The sequence below is a fragment of the Parasteatoda tepidariorum genome, chromosome 6 (assembly GCF_043381705.1).
Source record: "Parasteatoda tepidariorum isolate YZ-2023 chromosome 6, CAS_Ptep_4.0, whole genome shotgun sequence".
In the NCBI taxonomy this organism is placed as follows: domain Eukaryota; kingdom Metazoa; phylum Arthropoda; class Arachnida; order Araneae; family Theridiidae; genus Parasteatoda; species Parasteatoda tepidariorum.
Window position 1 is genome coordinate 54,186,072 of NC_092209.1, and position 2,722 is coordinate 54,188,793.

Genomic DNA, 2,722 nt, shown 5'->3' on the forward strand with positions numbered 1-2,722 from the left:
CAGAAAATGTGATTGTATTAAGTTAATGTCCGATATTTACAGGCTCCCGCTAGACGGCGTACTCGAGCGTTGCGATCGCGAATCGATTTTATTTGATACCTCAAAGCAGACAATATTTATCGATGCACTTTTTACTCGAATTAGCAAGGTCTCGTACTTACATCTGAATACATATAGCAACCCTGACAATCACCCTCAAAAGTTTACTAAGCAAGAGAGGATAAAAAGGGCAAAACTTACACAATCTGTCTAAACAAAGTAAAATATCATCATCATTACTATTATTATTAATTTATTTTATTTAAAAGTTTCACTCTGAGTCTTATGACACCTAACCCAAATCGAAAAGTTTTTATGTATGAAAAGTATAGAGACTTAGACCTATAGAGTACTTAGTACATAGTACTTATTGGTACATAGAGTATCTACTTATAACTATTTGACATTCTGACATTACTATACAAAGAAATTATTTATAACTTTGATTTACCCTAAATCAAACTAGAACCATGAATCTAACTATGAAACTAAATCAAACTAGAAACCTAAACCAAACCCATGTCGATAGAACTGATAATTAAGAAGTAGTGAGGGTTTTATTGATAAATAAATACAATTTTTGACTTATTAACAGACATAATCATTATAGCGCCAAAGCTATTAGATCTATCAACGTAATCTTTATTTTTATTGGATAAAGCATAAGGAAGTAAAAAATAAATACTGCCTCACTTATGTATAGTTTTGTTAAAGTGTAAATAGGTATAATTAAATCTATACGTTTCAATGCATAAAAAATTTCTAAATATTCAACTATTGGCCTATCGATTTGAATTTTTCTTTATTCGATTCAGTGTAAAAAAAAATACATTGCAAATAACGTCTCACTAGTCTAAATAGAAATGTCAAAGTTTTCTACCCTTCAGAAAATTCAAAATGGCAACTAAAAACCTCCTCAGATGAAAGTGAATCTTCTGCTTTCTGCTTACTATTTCCACATTTAATTACTCAGGAATGGGTCTCAAAATTTAGGACCGTAATGTAAAAAAGTTGAATGAGCTAATTTAGATTTGTGAATTTCCTTTTCTTCTGCTATAATTTAGGCATCTTTTCCAACTAATTTTCACGCCTGTTCACACCTGGCAAGGCACACAAATAATGGCTATAAAACTTTCGCAAACTTCAGTTTTTCAATGAGATTACGCTAAATTTCAATTTGAGATTATGCTAAAAGTACACCACTGATACCTTGCATTTTTAGGCACTACTTGTAACTATGTATTGGTAGAAACATATATACATTTCTAGCTCACTGCTGGCACAAATAGATTTTTTTTGTTTAAAAATCTAAGAAAAATTCTATCGTCATTCTATTTTGTATGATTTTTGTACGAAGTATTTATGTTCTAACAGATAGTGGGGAAGTAGTGGAGGCAAAATAACTGTCAATGTCACTCTTCCTGCTAAAAGAATTTCCATACGTAGATAGTTGTGTCCTTCATAAAATATCAAAGACAGAAAACACCTAAAACGCTAATATTCAATTCTGATTAAGAAAGAAAAAAAAATTTTCTTCGAAAATCAAGAAAAAAACTATTTTCTATAAGGAACATTTTTTTTTAATGAAAATTTCAATAAAATCAAGAATGTCAACTATCCAACTCTTACCACTGGAGCAACTTTTCTTTGCTAATTCTATTTCTTCTACAATGGTACATTAAAGTTTAGAGAAAATTGAATTCAGTTAAACCCAGAAAAAACACTGGAGTTTCAAATGTCGGAGAAATGTTTTCAAAATATCAAAATATAAGTTAATCATTGTAGGAGAACATTCACATAGAGTAATCCAAAATAATCCTTTCATAATTTTTTAGCATTTTGATATTTGAAAAAAAAATTTCAGCTTTGAAATTTCATGCCTTACTCTAGGTTAACCTGAACTCTTTTTTCTCTTAAATTTAAATTTTAATTTAATTATATTGGTGAAAGAGAATTTGCCATCGTGAAGGGTTTCTCTTGTGGTACAACGTCCTTTTAAATAAATTGTCTAATCCATTATAGCCCGTGAAATACACCATAAGCTCCGACATTTTTTGAGACTATTAAAATTGAAAAACTGAAACAAGAGAATCTAGAGTTATTTCTGTTTCACATACCTCTGTTGTTTCTAGTTGCGGTTCTTAAGAATCAAGTTAGGAAAGTGCGATTTTCGTTTGATAAGAGAGAACCTAAAGAGTGAAAAAAGCATGCATGTACTCGGTGGACCTTGGCTGAATCAAGGATTGAAGTGCAGAATCTCCTGACCGGAGACCGATTCTCTAACAACTGTACTACCACGGCCCTTATATACCTCTCGGGAGTACATCACTACTTTTACATCAGTTTACGCTCTGATTTAAGATCAGCGATCCCATGAACTACGAAATAAACTACCTGCTGTAATATTTTTATGAAAATTGCTTTATATTCTAATTTTTCAGTATAAAAATCTCAAGGAAATTGCTCAAAAACCAAAATTCTAGTCTAATTGACAATCACTATATTATATTTCGTAATATAATTTCGAACATGAGACATATTAAACTGAAATAAGAAAGTATACATATTAGACAGGAGAAAAAACAAAATACTAACAAAGTCTGATAAATCCTCAGTATAAAATTTGTATTGCAGAATATCCCTCAAACGTTGTTTCAAAATTTACTTTGGGAGTAATAGCTTT